Source organism: Oryctolagus cuniculus, chromosome 15, assembly GCF_051225735.1.
Source record: "Oryctolagus cuniculus isolate XC-2025 breed Fujian yellow rabbit chromosome 15, ASM5122573v1, whole genome shotgun sequence".
NCBI classification, from domain to species: Eukaryota; Metazoa; Chordata; class Mammalia; order Lagomorpha; family Leporidae; genus Oryctolagus; species Oryctolagus cuniculus.
Genome location: NC_142881.1, coordinates 54,992,162 through 55,010,967, shown reverse-complemented (window position 1 = coordinate 55,010,967; position 18,806 = coordinate 54,992,162). Strand labels below are relative to the sequence as shown.

The following is an 18,806-nucleotide window of genomic DNA, read 5'->3' as shown; positions in this document are numbered from 1 at the left end:
GATGTTTCTAAAAATTATGTTGGGAAAAAATAGACCCAATGTTCAAATATGGTGATAAGGCCTTCAGACATGTTGGAGAGCACTAGTAACACCAACCCAGCTGCCTCCTCATGACCTGTCAACCATAACTTAGGCCTTAGATGTTTGCTTCAGGGCCTATTGAGGTCCATTTATTCAGATTGTTTTGTGGAATTTCCAAGAATTTGTGACACTTGCAAAATTATGAGAATTCTCATCTGGATGCCTCACTCCAGCTTCATTAAAGAGTTTGTTTTAGGTTTTGTGTTCTTACTTCTTTAATATCATTTACAGATCCAACCATGCACAAATGCAAATATCTCTTAATGAGGCAACATGTGTGGACTTTTAAGCAGAGACCTCAGTTCAGTGTTAACTGCTTTCCAGGTGCAAATGATGAAAGCTTCCCTGAGAAAATGACTGACTCAATGGGAAGATGTCAGCTTTAAATTGCCTGAAAGTAAAAAGTCCTCCAAACTGATCTAAGACGGTGTATACTCCACACCTTAATAGCACAAGGGATACTAACCTTTCCAATGTGCTTAAAGGGAAAACAGTGAAATACAAGTTGACAAGAGGAGAGGAACATCCACAAAGGGACTGAGCACAGAGAGAAATCAGTCATTTCCTCAGAAAGAGGAGCTGTCCTGGCTGCCACATTCCACAAACGTGAACTAGCGCTTCCTCTGACATTATGAGTCAGACATGATTTGCAGAGACAGTAGGGCGATGAACAGAAAATTTCTTCTAGCCTAACATTTTCTTCCATTTAGCAAGTGGCTTATTGTGAAAGTTTATTTCTCTCAAAACTTGGGTTCCCTGTGGCCACTTGGTTTTTTTCTTTCCCATGGGTCCAACCTGGCTCTTAACGTTTCCCTGCTACCTGGCACTCAGGAACCAAAAGAGAAAGAGAATAGATGCCCCCAGGAAATAACAGCACCCCAATTCCAGTAAAATAGTTCAGGAATGGTCTTGTGAAAATGAGTCTGTAGAGAAATCATCATTATATGAAAAAAGTAGCATGTATAGTAATGGCTGTTGGCTAAGGATATGTTTTCTAAGGAAAAATGATGTTATGGTTTGGATATTAGTTTAGGTGTTGAATATCCCCAAAGCCCATGTGTTGAAAGCTTGTTAATAATACTAAGTCTTAACAACTCTTAGAAAAATTTTATGTTAATACTAAGAGGGTGGTTATAGTTTTTAGAGGTTGGGTCTTTGGGAGGTGATTGGATTGGATGGAATGGTTGGGGTGGAGCCCTTGTTATTAAATCTTGTCACTTTACATGATTGCATGTAGACATAGGCAGCAAGTAGTTTCCCTCTTGACATGTTATGCTCTGTGCTGCCTTGGGACTCTGCCAGCAAGAAAAACTTCACCAAAGTGGCCTCTTTCCATCTTGGACCATGAACTTCCAAAATGATGAGCCAAGAAAACTTTCTTTCCTGAATAGCTTGTCTCAGATATTTCACTGTAGCAACGAAAGGCTGACTAATATAAATGGTGTAATGGGACTCTCAGAGAACAATGCTAAACTCAATTCCTTCTTGAGGTCTGGGTCAAGGAGGGAAGGGCATTTGTACCTTGAAAGAAGATTATGCAGTCTAAACCTGTTGACTACTCTCTCTCCCTTCATTGACGCACATTGGTGCCCTTTACCAGGGGTGGTATCTTCCAAGAGTTTCACGGGGCCAAGTGGCTTCCAAAGGAGAGAAGCAAGAAAAATGGCTTAGAAGGATCAAGGGAAGAGATGTGAGAAGATACTGAGGAGCTCTGTTCCTCACTCCAGTGCATCTAGCATCAGAGAGCCAACAGGGACTCGGGGCAGAAGCCTCACTCAGGAATCAAGTGTGTAGATTTGATGCAAACTTTTCCTGTCACAAACCTCTTTGGAATAGAGTATGTGTCTGCTTAATGAAAGAGAACCCATACCATACAATTAGAATATAGAACACAAGAATATGAGGGAGTCTTCAAAAAGTTCATGAAAATACATATTATGAAAAAATATTGATGATTTTCATAATTTTTGGGCCAAAATATTTCCTATGAACTTTTTGATGTACCCTCATATGAAAGCCCCTAACCTGTGGGAACTCTAAAAGCGCTCCTAAATTAGAATTGCTTCCCTTCCACTCCCACTGAGACTTGGCCCCCAGGAAATAGCAAGGTGCAAAGGTGTTGACTCTAAGCAGTTAATACGTCCTCTGATGTTTCTACGTTACTCACTCTTAGTCACCAGGCATTCACTAAGCGTCCACTGTGAGTATGAACAAGACTGCAGGCTGTTAGCTTGTGTTACTCTCTGATGTGCCTGCCTTCTTCAGCTGCTCCTACTTCCAACGTCTATGTCATATTTTGTAGCTCCTGACAATGCACTCGGGTAGGGACTAACAAAGAAGGCCAGAATGAGCTCAAGGGTATTGCATTATTGCTGGAAGAGTGCCCCCACTAATAAAAGCAGGCATTGTGTAATGTCATTCACATATTACTGTACATGGGATGATGCAATGTAATGCTGGCCCTTGCTTCACCCGGAGTTTAATGGGAAAAATGAGACTGGTCATTCTAAATCCTTGCATTTTTTACCACTGAGGATCATAAAATATCAGAGTCAGAAGGGACTTTAGAAAATACCTCACTCAACCTCCTTTGTTTTACCAATGGGGTATCCGAGGTTTATGTTATTCTTCGTTGACTCTACCAGCTGGAATCTGGCCAAATTGCCCATTTCTACTCAGAAACGCAACATTTGCAAGCAGTTTGGATCTTATGCCATCTGTTACTACCCTTGGTGGATGAGAAGACTAAGAATCTAAAAGAGTTCCAAACCATCTAATGTACTTCATCCACATTATTTGCATTCTGGCTCCAGTAATTCTCTCCCAAGGGTAAAGGTATGTGGGACAAAGGTGCGGAAAATAAAAATAATCACTGTTTTCTTGTAATTTCATTTGATTCACTGCTGCATCAAGGTAAACTCTCTAATCTTAGATCTCAGATCTTCAGGGCGTGGGCCCAGCCCTCTTTGATACACAACTATGAAGGTTGTCCAGCTTTGGTAGCAATCGCAAAGGCATGTTTGTGTTGGACCATTTAGAAAATGACATAGGCCCCATTGGAGCTTGCACCTGTGTGTTTGTCTGCCTTCTGCCCTATCTCCTTAATAGGGGAGGCAGGTAGAGATAATCTACTGTTTAGAATGAGTTTAGGCTACATCGTCTATACAGCGTGAAGCTGTGGAACATGCAGTTCATGGATCACTTTTGCTCGAATTATTTGTGTAATTGTGGGATGAGTTACAAGAAGCTTCCTTAAGAGTTATTCTTGGCGTGAGCAGACTTTGTTCAACGGAAACATGTTTGGCTTTGCATGAGTTGGCCTAAGAGAAAAAGTCATGGACAACGTCATCTTTCTCCAGGAAGGTTTTCAACCAAAGAGTCCTGCTAAAGTCTGGGGTCCACAGAGCCAAATGAGGCTGTTGACCCAGGGTTGGCCACCGCGAGCCAAAGACAAATTTGCCTGGGATCGAGATCCTTAGCAGGACTCCCCAGAGTGCCAGAAGGGAGATTGGAAATTAGCAGTGGCTGCTCCTGTTTTTGAGAAGTGCCTCCTATGTTTACATAATATGAAGTTTTGAAAATAGAAAACCTTGGCCAGAAAGCTAGAGGCCAAGAGAAGAAATAGAAATTAAATGAAATGCTTCCTCTTGCCTCCCCCTCAGTCCTATAAAAATAGACAGAGACTTCCTTTTCCACTTAGAGATGGGGAGAGTTGCTGGGTCACTGTTAGCAGCTCTGAGTTGTAGTCTCTCCAGACAGAAACTCATTCCCAAGAGGGTCTTTGGATTAGGAAATAGCATGACCTCTGGGCCATGCATAAGAGTAGGAAGGCCTTGACTTAACCTGAGAGCACCATATTTTTTGGCAAGCCAAGAACTTTGCTAAACTCTTTTACTTCACTCTGGAAACTGAAATTAGTCCCTGCCACTCCCCAAAGAGAGAATAAAGAGTTTCAGGATGGTCTTTGGAAGGACCTATAGAGAAAAAATTTTCAAGACAGAAAATGTAGTTTTCATTTATTTGCTTACAAGGCCTTTATTCAGCTCTTAATTCTCCTAATTTGTGCAATTTGCTGTGTTTGCAGGGAATGGAATGGGAAATGACCAAATCCATGATCTGGGAGATAAGACAGACTCACAAACAGTGATAATAAGAAGTGGAATGTATAAGCTCCTCAAGAAAGATGGAATGAGAGTAATGGGAATTTGGGTTAGGGAACGATCTGGCTGAGTGGCAGAGAGCGGGGAAGGCTTCATGGACAGCAGTAATGGTGAAACGCAGCATTCCTAGAAAGGAACAGCCAGTGTGGAGCCACTGTGCCCCGCAGCATGGAGCTGTGTGGGAAATTGTGAGTCCCCTAGCTGGAGACAGGATAGAGGATGAGATGAAAATTATAAAAGTAAAGGCAACAGGGAAGGTTTTGATGCCAGGCAGAATACCTGGAAGGTAAGGTAGAACAATGAGGAAGTACTGCCGATGTCCGGTAGTGAAAATGAGCTGTGCAGTAGCAAAATGTAAAGTAGACGGGTTTAGGAGGGGAAAAACGGGAAGGGGGTGGTGATTAGGAAGCTAATGCAGTAGTCCAGGTGGCAGAGAGGGTGGTGGGACAGGGGGAGAAGGGGGCAGTAGGAAGAAAAGGAGGCACTGTGGCACTAAGATGTAACAGGCTTATGTGGGGTGAGTGAGGCAGGACCTGTCAAAGAAGACTGGGACCATTTAGCTTGTTTGTAGGTTTCCCTGGGTTATGATTATAGCCATTTCTGTTAAGGGGGGAGTTTAAGAGAAAACTGATTGTTGTGAAGACTTTCTACAGGACATGCATGTAACAAATATAATAATCCCCAAAGCAGTGTCCTCAGAGAATGTACTGGGGGCTACACTGTGAAGGCACTTCCTTGAGGATGACAGATGCATAAGGCTGAGGACATTTGAGGCAGAAAGGACCTGCCTTCAACTCAAACTTGGGGAGACAAAAATAACCCCCCAAAAAAAATAACTCCAACAGGGGCTGGCACTGAGGCATAGGGGGTTAAGCTACCGTCTACAGTGCCAGCATCCCATATGGGCACCAGTTCCAGTCTTGGCTGCTCCACTTCTGATCCAGCTCCCTGCTGATGCACCTGGGAAACCAGCAGAAGATGACCCAAGTGCTTGGGCCCCTGAACCCTTGTGGGAGACCCAGAAGAAACTACTGGCTCCTGGCTTCAGCCTGGCTCAACTCTAGCTGTTGTAGCCATTTGGAGAGTGAACCAGTGGATGGAAGAGCTTGTTTGCTTTCTCTCTCTCTCTCTCTCTCTGACTTTCAAATAAGTAAATATCTTTTAAAAAAATAACACTACCATTATAAGAAAGTGCACAGGTAGTGATTCCATTGTGTAATCCAGATTTTGAATGATAGAAACTTTTTTTTAAAGATTTTTATTTATTTATTTGACAGAGTTACAGACAGAGAGACAGAGAGAAAGGTCTTTCTTCCATTGGTTCACTCCCCAAATGGCTGCCATGGCCGGCACTGTTCTGATCTGAAGCCAGGAGCCAGGTGCTTCCTCCTGGTCTCCTATGCAGGTGCAGGGGCTCAAGCACTTGGGCCATCTTCCACTGGCCCTTCAGGCCACAGCAGAGAGCTGGACTGGAAGAGGAGCAACCAGGACTAGAACCAGCACCCATATGGGATGCTGGCGCTGCAGGCAGAGGATTAACCTAGTGCACCACAGAGCCGGCCCCAGGATGATAGACGTTTAAAAATAAAGAGCAATGAAGAGGGACAGGCTTCTTGAAGGAAGTGGTACGTTAGGTGACAGTATGGTTGGGTTTTAGAAGGATGGAAGATGAAGAGGTGGGAGAACAACATAAATGAAGGCAGAGTGCTGGGTGCGGACAATAGTGGTGAGAAAGGAATGAAGAAACTCATGGCTCACTAGGCTAATCCTCCGCCTGTGGCGCCGGCACACCGGGTTCTAGTCCCGGTCGGGGTGCCGGCTTCTGTCCCGGTTGCTCCTCTTCCAGTCCAGCTCTCTGCTGTGGCCCGGGAGTGCAGTGGAGGATGGCGCAGGTGCTTGGGCCCGGCACCCGCATGGGAGACCAGGAAGAAGCACCTGGCTCCTGGCTTCGGATCAGCACGGTGTGCTGGCCATTGTGGCCACTTGGGGGGTGAACCAATGGAAAAAGGAAGACCTTTCTCTCTGTCTCTCTCTCTCTAACTCTGCCTTTCAAAAAAAAAATACTCATCTGGCCATCCCTTCTCCAGGAGCTTGGAGACATCCTCAGAGTCAGGCATCTGGGGGATATGAAGGGTACATGAGAAAAGAATCACCAGCTCAGGGCACTGCTCAGATCAGTGGTACACGGTATTTGCATAACCATAAGCACTATTGACAATTTAATAATATTACAATATTGCTATTTTGGGGTGATGGGAGAAGGGATATTGGAGGTAAGTCTATGAATGAGCAGAATTGCTATATTTGATAGGAAGCAAAGAAGGCTTAAAATTAATAAATCAAGAAATAGCATATCAGCTGCATCATCTATAAATGTAGTAAATGCATAGGAGAGATAAGACCTGAAGAGGCTGGGGGTGGTTGGCTCTGAGGTGAGAGGACTGAAGTGGGGCACAGGAGCTAATTTTGATTCCATTATGTGAATTTTAAGACTATGGGAGCATGGGGCTATAGTTTTTGCCAAAAATAAAAATTAACCTTTAAAATGCCTGTGTGGTATTTGTTCTGACAGCAATTATTTGAATGGATATCATGGGACACTGGATTAATCTTTCTGCCTTTGGCAGGTGGGGGTCCCAGATGTGTGAGGTTGGTAAGCATCTGTCTCAGCCCATCTGAATCCCTTTTTAATCTTCCTGTTGGTTCCCCACACTCTGCTCACGTAGCCTCCTTCCTTAAAACATTGCCTTAGCCTTCCATTTGGGTTCTTTCTTCTACCTGGTCTAGAGGGTGTCCAACCCCTACTCCACTGATGACCCCAATGAAAGAGGCTCCAAAATCTCTCAGCACATTATCATCAGGATGTTTCCTGTTGATGTTTGTTAGCAGGGTGCTAATAAAAAATGACAGTAGTGAGAAAGTTACAAAACTGAATCCATCTTACAGAGTTCTTACACTCACAGTCTGGGCTCGTGGTTCCTAATTCTTTTGTCCATTTCTAATCCTCTGGCCTGGTCTTGATTGCTCCCTTTTTATTCCAGGTTGCCTACAAGCCAGAAAAAAACAGAAGCTCCTGGGCAGAATGGTTCAGTATTGCAAATACATGGTTTGCATTTCTGGGAATCCCCCCAGATAGGGGAAACCCATGTAAGTAAGTGCTTGTTCTACAAAAGAATGATTCTTCTCTCTCCATACTAAAAAACAATCACCAGATTCCTTGGTTTATCTTGAACATATCCTCCCTCCAACTTTCCTCTTTACTTAAGCTCCCTCCAAGCGAGAAAAACAAAGATCTTTCACCTCACCAGGTCTGGGAGAAGATGACAACAAAAGTACATTGAAGTGGCAGACTTGAAAATTCATAACCAGCTCAGGACCCTCCCTCCCTCCCTCCCTCCCTTCTTCATTTTATCCCTTTTTATTTTTTTAAAAAGAGATAACTTTATTTATTTGAAAGTCAGAGTTAGTGGGAGAGACAGATCGTCCTTTTCGATGTTTCACTCCCTAGATGGCTGGCCAAAACAGAAGCCAGGAGTCAGGAGCTTTATCTGGGTCTCCCATGTGGGTGGCAGGGGTACAAACACTTGGGTTGTCTTCCACTGTTCTTCCCAGGCCATTAGCAGGTGGCTAGATTGGAAGTAGAGCAACTGGGATACAAACAATTGTCCATATTGGATGCCAGCCCTGCAGGCAGTGGCTTTCCCCAGTGCACCACAATGCTGGCCCCTGCTTCTTTCTTTGGAGCCTTTCCCAGAGGACAGCGGGGTCAGAGCTGTATCATCTGTCTGGGTAGGAAAGTCATAAAAGATGTTTTAACATAGCCTGGTCCTCATCATTCCTGGACACCCTTTCCTTTAAAAAGTCCCTACTCTCAGTACCAAGTTTCTGTTGAGGAAAGCAAAAGGTTTTCTTTTCTTCTTTCCTCTCCCCCTTCCCTCTGCTTGCATCAACACAGCTCCAAGCCCTTGCTTTGGGGCACCAAGTTTACAAAGAACCTTTGTTTTAGGCAGAGCCCTCACTCACGGGGCCTTCTGATAGGCTGGCTTGTTAGTGATTGAAAGCCCCGGGCACACAGGTGGCCAAATTTCTTTATCTGGCTTTTTCGTAGCCAACAATCAGTGATAAATAGGACATAACTATTCAGCAATAACCAATAAAAGCCCACACTGATTCCTCAGTCTTTGGGAACTCTCCATTTCTGAATGGCATCTGCTTTTATTCAGAGGCATGCCAATAGCTTAGGAAACAAACTGTTGTTAGAGTTCAGGTCTTATCCAAGGGCGTGGCTCTGACTGGTGCATCATTCTGTGCCTCTCCTGACCCACACATGAAAACTTGATGAGGTTAAGAGATAGGCTTTTCACATCTTTCAGGCTGGTAAGCACTTTTGTTTTGCTTTGTTTTCTGATTCTTCAGGAGTGAGCAAAGGGTCCTAGCAGAGTGACTAGTGCATGAAAAGCCTTGAGCCTTGCAAAGGGGACATATGTGCATGGAAGGGGGCATCCGGGCACAGAGGTCCTGGCTCACTAGGCTTCCCCTTCCTTCTTTTATCTTTCTCATCTTTTGTCACTGGTCTGCTAGTGTCCAGAGCAGGACAGTGGGAGGAATGGGGGCACTTCCAGAGACGGCCTCACTAATTTCTGGTTGCTACATATCCTCACTGCTTGTGCCAATGTAGGAGGTCTCAGGTAGGAGCTTCAGGCACTGGAGCAAACCACAGCTGAGGCCCTGGCCACCAGCAGTTTCACTCTGCTGCAAAGGTCAGCAATAGAGGGAAAGAGACAGGAGTCTTCCCAGCACACCTTCCTTCTAAATACAGATCTGCAGGCCAATGAGTACCTCTCTGGGCCATTGGGTGGTTAATCAGGACTTGTTGGGCTAAGCTGACACTCCTTCCACGTGCTGCCTCTGAGATAGTTTGATGATGATTCTAGTTCACTTTCCTCTGAATTGGTCTTCCCAAGAAGAGAGCAGACATTGACATACAGAAACTCTTCAAGATTGCATTTTTCTAGCCCGGGCTAGTTATCGAATGTTTCTCCTCTCTCCTAACCTCTCCTTCAATGTGGGACATGTGAGGCACTGGTATTGGATGAACTTTATTAATTGAGATCTCCTTAGAGCATCATAAGTTGCTTTGGTCTTCATTACCCAAAAGATGTGAAACACCTCTTTCCCTTCCATCTCAATCTGGATTCCCAGGAATTAGTATTTTTATTTGGGGTAAGCTTTCTGCCCCCTTAAAGGGAAGCTCTTGAACATCTCCTTACATCCTTGAAGGACAAGCCCAATCCAGTCGCTTCTGAATCATTGTGCATTTGTCTGCCAGTCATATTAACTACAGCAATCTTAGAATGGAAGAGGGTTTTGATTTCCAAGAGAGGGCTGCAGTCTGGAGAACTGTTGCTCTTGTCTGGGGACTCCGATGTTCTTGGCTACCAATTATAGTACTTTATTCCAAAGAGACTGCTGGTCTGTCCACAGCATTGAGACTTTGGGGAATGAGTTTCTCCAGGATAAGTTCCATCAGGCATACACTGCCCCTTAAACATCTATGTATCTAGTCTTCCCCTTCCTACTAGGACATCTCTTGACCTCAGTTTATTCTTCTAATAAGCACTGGATCACTGTCCCCAGTGACTCAAAGGAGAGAAGAATGGCAAACTCCCTCAGCTTTCCACACATGAAGGGAGGTGGTGTTGAGGAGATACATGGGCTTTTTTCTTTTTCATTTTAAAAAAGTTTTATTTATTTGAGGGAGAGAGAGAACATGTGCTTTCTTCTACTGGTTCATTCCCCAAATGCCCACAATGACCAGAGACTGAAGCTGGGAGTTAAATGCATATCTTCCACATGGGTGGCAGGAACCCAATTACTTGAGCCATTACTGCTGGCTCCCAGAGTCTTCATTAGCAAGAAGCTGGAGTTAGGATAAAGATCTTGGAACAGAATCTGTGCAGGGCAATGTGGGACATTTGGTGTATTAACCACTATGCCAAACACCTACTCCATAGACATGGCTTTGTAATGGATCTTTGGTATTTGCCACTCCTGGATCTTGTGTCTTTGCTATTCATTTTCTCTTCTTCCATCCTTATTAGAATTTCTGAAAGAATAACCGTTGGCCTTTATGGCTATATAATTTTCAGAAGTATTGCCTTCTCATGTATATTTTCGTAAAATAGATACCATGACAAGTGACTGGCATATTCTTGGTCCTAAGTTATTTTCTTCTTCCTCTTCTTCATTCAGTTCTTCCTCTCCTTCTTTATCTCTCACTCCTCCTTGTCTTTCTTATTTTAAAAACTTTGTTCCCTTAAGGAAAAGAACGAGTTTAGGAAAATGACTTGGAATAGTAATCTCTCAGTGTTTATTTGAAGACTGAGCTATCTGTTCCTACATGGTTAGGATTAATGCTACATATCAGGACCACACAGGTTTACTTAGTAGCTATATGTTGGAGAGATGTGTGCTCAATTCCTAACAGGATACTTACTGCTCTGTGAACTTGGAAGAATTAACTTTGCAGAGTCTCATTTTTTTTTTCCATCATTAAATGGAGAATAAGAACTGGCTTCAAAACTTGGGAGTAAAATTACATAGTGTGTGTACTACAAAGCCTGGCACATTGCAAGCACTCAACCACTGGTATCTATGGTGTCCTTTAAAATTTTCCATGGGGGGCTGGTGTGGTGGTATAGTGGGTGAGTAAAGCCACTGCTTATGAATCTGGCATCTCACAGGGCCACCAATTCAAGACTCAGCTGCTCTACTTCTGCTCCACCTCCCTGATAATGTGCCTTGGAAAGTAGCAGGCCTCTGAACCCACATGGGAGACTGGGAAGAATTTCCCACTCCTGAATTTGGATTAGCCCAGCTCTGGCTGTTGTGGCCACGTAGGGAGTGAACCAGCAGGTGGAAGATGTCTGTCTCTGTCTCTTCCTCTCTGTGTAACTCTGACTTTCAAATAAATCTTCAAAAACATTTTTCTTCATGGGAACTTAAAAAATCTTAAAATGTCATTTCCTGGCCCTCTAGCATAATTTTATATTCACAGTGAGTTGATGTATTCTGAAGGAACACCCAGTCATTTTGAAATTAGCTTAAACAAAACTTTCATAGAGAAATCACTCTTAGTCACACACACAATATGTGTGTGTGTGTCCACTGGAGACACATTTCTACTATCTAAGAATTTCCTTCTACTAACTCATGGTTTTCCAGATGGAGAACAGAGAACATGTCCAAATGCTCCTTCTTCTGGAAAAGCTGATAAGCTTTGGAGTTTTGTACAACCTGGGGAAAGATGCCATTTTCACACTGGTATTCCTCAGCTCCTTATGCTGTTCCTCTTCTCTTGTAGACCATCAGTTCCTTGAGGGCAGAGCCTTTCTCTGCTTAGTGTCTTCCATGGCACCCAGCAGACCTGCATGAAATAGGAAAGCGAATCAGTGTCAGGCTTAGGAGCTTGCACTATGGAGTCCGATGGGCCTTTGTTTGTTTTTGACAGGTAGAGTGGACAGTGAGAGAGAGAGAGAAAGAGAGAGAGAAAGGTCTTCCTTTGCCGTTGGTTCACTCTCCAATGGCTGCTGTGGCCAGCGCACTGCTCTGATCTGAAGCCAGGAGCCAGGCGCTTCTCCTGGTCTCCCATGGGGTGCAGGGCGCAAGCACTTGGGCCATCCTCCACTGCACTCCTGGGCCACAGCAGAGAGCTGGCCTGGAAGAGGAGCAACCGGGACAGAATCCGGCGCCCTGACTGGGACTAGAATCCGGTGTGCCTGCACCACAAGGTGGAGGATTAGCCTAGTGAGCCGCGGTGCTGGCCCCGATGGGCCTTTGTTAGACCCAGCCCCACTACCTCCGACTCCTCGAACAGCCTTATTTATTCCCTTCTGAATCTCAGTTTCCATTTTCATCAGATTGGAATAATAGTGTTGTTAGGATACTTTAAGGAGCTAGGATATATAAGGTACCCAATTACTCAGATGTAATGAGAACCAAACAAAACTTTAACTAATTTTGATCATCACTATTATTTATGTGCTAAATAGATGCTTGTAGGATGGATGAGCAGACAGAGAGGGTAGGCAGATGTTCATTCTCTAGCTGTGGCTCCAGCCTTCTAATCTGCCAGGTCTCCACACCGGAAGTAGAAGTTGGGGATTTCCATGTTTTTAACTCCACCTCCACTCCCAGTTGTGTTATCTTCTCTGTGATACTTGAGGTTTCTTCCGAGAATTGACACCTGACTTTCCTTGACTCTCTTTTCTAGAGTGAAAGGCCAACTTTTGCTGATAGACCGTTGCCAACAGCAATATTAGTTTTAGAAGGATAATCCTTATCCTGATGGCTGCTTTCTAACATCAACAGAGAAGAGAAAATAAAAGAACAGCATTTCCACACCATGTAGCGGGGAGATAAAGATGTGACGGGTCACTACGGTAAAGGCGCGCTTTTGCACGCCCAATTACCTGCCCGAGCTGTCGACCTGCTTCCTGGCTGCTTTTCTTTGCATTGCTTGACCTTTAGACTAATGCCATTAAAATACATACCCAGTATCACATAAATGGCCTGGCTGCTTAGGGAAAGCTCATTGACATGCAGTGTACAGTTACTTATGCATGTGAAAAAAGAGATTAAGAGTCCCTTTTGACATCAGCGTGCTAGGATCACATTTTGTTATGGTCCCTCTATAGATTAGTGACTTCCCTATGGATTGTTGACCTCAAATAACATTCTAACACCTGGCGTCTCCTTCTGTAGCTGCCAGATATGAGGATGCATCTGTGGCAGAGGGGTTCTCTGCCCTGAGTGCAGTCCTGGACTTGCTGTTGAGTCACTAGTTGATGGAAACAGCGGTATGATAGTATTTAGACCTCTGTGAGTGTCTGCATTCATTTGTGTTTTTCATCTAACTTTTGGTTTCGTGGGAATCCAGCTGCTAGAGCACATACTGTAAGAACATAGAGCTCGTCTTGCTCTCTTATTCTCTCCTATCATTCTCTCCAAGCAAGGGAAACAAGTCCATAAACCTGATATGGACTCTGACCCTCGAAAGCCACAGTGAGGTTCCAGATGGACAGAACTGCCCATGTGGGTTGAGCAGTAGCATTTATGATATTCACAGGATGACTCGTCCATTTTTGTAGATTTTAAATAACCCACTCGATTTCATTCATTTGTTTTCATTTATGTCAAATAACCAGAAGAAACAGAAAGGAATATAAGACACGTCTTTGTTCCCTGAAGAGACAGGTCATTATAGGATATAATATAAACAGCATGAGAAAGATATTAAGACCATGAGAGGGTCAGGTTCCCTGGAAGAGATGACATTTGAATCGGGTCCAGAAGCAAAGGAAAGGGTTTGGTGCACAGAAATGAAAGTAGGTCCCTCAAAGAACAGTGTCTGTCATATAAATGTGACCATTAAGGGCCACTTTCTATAAAACAGTGATGTGTTTCTAGAAAAAGTGGGCCTCGTGAACCCCACAAAGTCTACTGCACTCATGTGCTGAACTCACCTAGTTTATAACCGCTGGTTTTAGTGCCATGACATAGATGAATAATAAAGCCGGGAAGAGAGATCGTATCTTCCTTCTTGTAAGTTTCGAGTTCTATAAGGCTGTTCTTGGCATAAGCAGAGTTGTGAAAGCTATTTCATCCAACCTCTTTTCGCTAGGCAAAGGTGAATTTGGCACTAACTGGATTCAGTACTGCAAACCTCCAGTATTCCAAAGTGCATTTATTCACGTGTTGTGGAACTTCACTCTGTAAGATGCTAAGGCAGTAATGACAGGACACGGAGGAGAAGGCTCATCCCTCTGAGTCCCCATGTTCACCTCCTGCTCTCCCCCTTGCTGTCAGTGCTCCAGCCCCCTGCCCCTGTTCTGATCTCTGTTGTGCCTGAGCACATCTCAGGTCTTCACATAGTGATTGACTCTGCCCAGAATATGCTTTCCCACACTTTTTGCTTGGTTAAACTCTCACACATCCTTCATATTTGTGAGATTAGTGGAACCAATCTAATTGCTTTTATGGGTGCTTTTACCATTCTTTCTTAGCAGAATTGTAATTGAAGTGTCTAATTGTTAAAGTATGTCTTGACTGTCTATCTCTCCCCTATTGGACTATAAACTCCATGAAGGCAGGGATTTTGTTAGTTTCGTTCACCTTTGTTTCTCTAAAGCCTAGCACAGGGATTGGTATACAATTGATTTGTAATGAACTTGGCTGAATGTCAAATGAATTAATGCATTTGAGGCTCTTACTGTAATAATGGCTAGTGGAAGCAAGTACTTATTTAATTATTTATCAATAAGATCTTTCAAATGTTGGAGTGAAAATCATCATTATTGGGGCCAGCGCTGTGGCATAGCAGGTAAAGCTGCTGCCTGTAGTGCTGGCATCCCATATGGGTACCGGTTCGAGACCCAGCTGCTCCACTTCCGATCCAGCTCTCTGCTATGACTTGGGAAAGCAGTAAAAGATGGCCCAAGTCCTTGGGCCCCTGCACCCACATGGGAAGACCTGGAGGAAGCTCCTGGCTCCTGGTTTCAGATCAGCACAGCTCCGGCCATTGTGGGCAATTGGGGAGTGAACCAGCAGATGGATGATGGAAGACCCCTCTGTCTCTCTGCCTCTCCTTCTCTCTCTGTGTAACTCTGACTTTCAAATAAATAAATACATCTTTAAAAAAAAAAAAGGTCATTATTAACAATCCTGGCTTAGAGACTTTGTAATGGGGTTTACAAAGGTCTTGGTCTAAACAAGTCCCCCAAAGGTATTATTCACTAAAGAGGCCAAGAATAGCAGCTGCTGTCTCTGGTCCGTGGAAACTCCAATATTCTTTCAGATGACTGTCTAAGTCCTAGAGCTGGGAAAGGGGCTTGGTGTGACATGTCCCTTTTTGGTGGACATTCACCTGCTTCCCAATTTTTTTTTTTTATTTCCCCTTCTCCTTATTTGATCCATCTTTTTCTCTCTATGTACTTTCTCTCCTGCCATGGGGTACTCTGTGGCCCTGGGGACATGGTAATGACATTCCCATATTACAAGGAATCATTTCTTTGGGAAATGAGAATTGCATATTAAAACTCAGAGGGTGATTCAACTTTTGGCCACAGGTTTTGGTATAAGAGGGTGCCCTTTAGGCTGAGAGTATAAGCAGAATGGGGCCATTAGAGCCAGTTCTCCTGGGCATCATTTTCTACTTCTCTTTCTGTTTCAAGAGACAACGATGGATGATGTGACCCTGTTTCCCCTCTCCCAGAGCTTGGTTCATCTATAGAGGCCATTGTGATCTCTTTCCTGAATTATCACAGTAATCATCCAGCTCATCTCCCAGATTCCAAGACTTGCCTTCCCCAAAGCCTAGCTCGTAACTGCCTGGCCAACCCTCAATTTGTGGTACTTCCTGATGCTTATATGAATTCTCAGCCTCTCAGCAAGCATTTGAGCATGATTCGAAGGTTGTATCCTGAATCTCTTCCATCTCTAATCCATGCAACACTCCCCAAAACGTATCACGTTCCAGGTCCTGAACTCTGATTGCCATCCATGTCTCACTCTCTTTTGTTTCTGCATCTTTGCACACCTCATTCTACTTCTGAGAAATTTTCTCTCCCTCTTCATAATTCTCAGAGTCAGAATTATACACTCTATCTTCTGCATTCCCAGGCAAGTTTACTTGTAAGTCATTTGCAATTGCCTTGTTTTATAGTAAATAGGTTGTTAGGTTGTGTTTGTTTCTGGCATTGCCTTTGAGCTCTGCAAAAGCAGAAACCCTGGTTTATTTATACAACCTCTGCATGATCACGGTTTTCCAGAAGGATGACTTTTTCTTTTCTGTCTTCTTGCTCCCCAAGTACACCCATGGCTCTTAGACCATACATCTGTTCAGAAAACATGGTCTCAGCTTTTATTCATCTTTATATATGCCGTGTTACAAAAAATACTCAGGAATAACATGATTGTAGAATTGAATGAGGATGACTCCTCAAGAAGCAGTGTTCCCTCCATGGGTCTATGATTCCATTAGGAAAAATATACTTACATCTTGGACTGGTTTTATTTTTCTCCAGATGTCTTGGCAACTGGGTCAAGTTGGAAAGAAAAAAAAAAAACACAATACTTATCCATGAAGAATAATGGAGATTAAGATTTGGAAGTGAGGAAGAAGGAATTCAATGAATGAAGTCAGAGCCATTAAACTTTTAAGGTGCCTGCCTTCCTGCTTGTTGTGTCGTTGTGTCAACACATAGCAACAGCTTCCGCTCCTTGCCAACAGGGCCTCACAATATTACCTTTCATGCTGAAAAACAGCAGCTGTAGCACAGAGAACAACACCACTTCTGTACTGAGAGCCCAGTTCTTAGGAGCTGTAATCACTTCCAAGATAGTATCTCTCCAATTCTCAGAATATCCCTCCAAGGGAAGGAGGAGGCTTGTATTGTTATCAGCTCTATTTTGCATGCAGTAAAAACAAGGCAAGGGGAGGTTAAGTGATTTGTCCTTGGTCATGTGTGAGTCAGAGTATGAGCCAGCTAGAGAAGCTTGTTCATACCCAAGCCACTGTTCTACCTTGATGTTGGCTAACTCTCCTGATGCCATCATTGTAACTGGCCAGGAAAAGCTACAGGGGGAGTGCCAGTTAGGCTGTCCTTACTTCCCAAAATATAAATATTGGCTACTGACTTAGGTAGTCCACATGTAACAAGTGCAAGGGAAGTTGAACGTTTGCAGTTGTTGTGTGCATTCTTTTAGTCAACAGAAGTCTTTGGTAGCCTTGTGTGTTAGGTGCTCTGTGATCCCCGGGGAATGTGGTATTGAGCATCACGGTTGTTGTCCCTGCCTTCAGAAGCGTCCACTCTAGTGGGGCCACATCATAAAAAGGAATAGAAATAACATTTGTCCTAGTGGATCAATCATCTTTTAGTAGGCTGGGCCCATACATTAATTAAAGATTGCTTGTCATTTTTATTCCCTGTCTCTCAGAACAGCATTCCCAATCCATTGGAATCTATTTTTAATGTTTTCAATCTTCACTGGCCTCCAGTAGTTCTCCACTTCCTCTCACACACACACAGTGCCCCATCCCAGTGGACTGTTTACCATTTCTGAGGCACTCAGTGTTAGGGTTTCTGTGGCTTTGCTGAAATGGGTTGAAAGACCTTGGACTTCTCAATTGACAAGCCTCAGACTGGAGGTGAGGGTATGGGGAAGATGGAGTAGGGATGGGAGCCATGTCCAGGGAGAGATTAGACCATTGAAATGCCTAGCCAGTGAACATGTATGCTACAAATAAGGGGTTGGGTGACATTTTATCTAGTCAGTGGAGAGTGTACTGTATTTGGCAATTGGGTTGTAGTGTTGCCTAGATCTTGATTAAGTCACAGCATGTGTCTAACCTCAATTTTCTACTTGGTCACATAAACAGGTAGGATTAGGTGTTCTCTGAGGGCTTCAGGGTAGAGTGGTACCTATGATTCTTCTATCTTATTTCACGTGTGTGTGTGTGTGTGTGTGTGTGTACATGTGTATAGGGGAATGAGATAGTGAGATAGAGAATAATGATTTTTAAAATAGGACCACTTCTTGAAAACTGTTGGTTTCTTCCAACTATACATAAACTAGTGCTATAGGATTATATGTTCAAATTTCTATTTCCACATCAGTTGTATTTTATCCAATCTACAATACATTGTGTTTTTCCCATTTTAAGCACTCGCAGATAGAACAACTTCTATAGTTTCCTAAACTTTGAAGACCTTGTATGGGAGGAAAGACTCTACCCTCTTCGATTCTGTGGTTGGCCCTAGAAAAGACAGATTAGCAGGAGAAAAGCACATAAATCTTACTTCATGTTAATATTTTTACCTGTATACAAAGGCCTTCATATATAACACATAAAGATCCAACGAAGAAGATAGACCTGAGAACATGTATACCATTTTAACAAAAATCAGTGAACTGTGGAGATGTGATAAGACAAAGGAGAAAGAAATTTGGGCAAGAGTAGTAAATTGTGAGAAAGTGACTAGGAAATAAATGGGGGAAACTAATGGAAGATAGGGATTATTTTAGTAGACTTATTTGTACCGATTCATCTATGCATCAAGCCCCTACCTCTGGAAATAAGAGTGTTCTCTTTTTCCTAGTACCGGGAAGATACTGCTCTCATGGGAAATTTATGTCCTTCCTTGATGTGGAAAGGATTAGGTGAGAGTGTCATTCCTGTGTCTGCTGTTTCTTAATTGCCTTCAGTTCAAAATAACCAATATGCCCAAGTGGCATCTTTTGGGTAGCATGTTCTGGTTTCCCTCAACCTTTCTCTGTTCCTCCCTTTATGGGACCCTAGTTTTATCAAGGAGCAGTGCTGAGACATGCCCAATGCTCCAAGATGCTTAAGTGGCTGCTCTCTTGGAAACGTCCAGCGCATCTACCATCCTGGACTTGGTTACAGGGCATCATTAGCTTCCCTAAAATAAGCCAGCACCAGGTTGTGGCCACTTGATTAGATCTTGATTTTTACTCATTGCTCACTTCTGGGGATGGAGTCAGTTT

General features: G+C 43.6%; 1 protein-coding gene across 5 annotated transcripts in view; it reads left to right on the top strand.

Moving 5' to 3' along the window:
- Positions 1 to 18,806, top strand: part of EGR2 (early growth response 2) — a 169,499-nt gene that overhangs the window by 59,631 nt on the left and 91,062 nt on the right. For 2 of the 5 annotated variants that reach the window (XM_089314090.1, XM_089314089.1), the window contains one exon: positions 7,283 to 7,388. The exons of the other annotated variants lie outside the window; for them this stretch is intronic. The gene's annotated coding sequence lies outside the window, so the exon portion shown is untranslated. The remainder of the gene's footprint in view (positions 1 to 7,282; positions 7,389 to 18,806) is intronic. 5 annotated transcript variants of the gene reach the window in all.